This window comes from Corvus brachyrhynchos, unplaced genomic scaffold (assembly GCF_000691975.1).
Source record: "Corvus brachyrhynchos isolate BGI_N302 unplaced genomic scaffold, ASM69197v1 scaffold93, whole genome shotgun sequence".
Classification (NCBI taxonomy): Eukaryota; Metazoa; Chordata; class Aves; order Passeriformes; family Corvidae; genus Corvus; species Corvus brachyrhynchos.
In genome coordinates this window covers 1745681-1746011 of record NW_008237273.1, presented here as the reverse complement: position 1 = coordinate 1746011, position 331 = coordinate 1745681, and positions in this window count along the sequence as shown.

Here is a 331-nt window from a genome sequence, read left to right as displayed (position 1 = left end):
TATCAAGAACAGCTAAATGCCAATGTTGTGGGAGCATTGAAGGTGATGGCATACCTGGTTGAAGGGGTCCCATGTCTTCAATAACCTTATTGATGTCTCTAAGATCTTGGAGGAGCCTATATTTGTTCTTTCCTGGTTTTTGTATTACAAACATGGAAGTATTCCAGGGGCTATTACTTGGCACAATATTCCCTTTAGGCAATTGTTCAGCTACTAATGTTTTGATTGCCTCTAAGTTTCCTTCTTTTAGCGACCACTGGTTAACCCACACTGGTTCATCTGTTTTCCAAGTTAGCTTTTGTGGTTGGCAACTCAGCTCCAGCGGCCACCA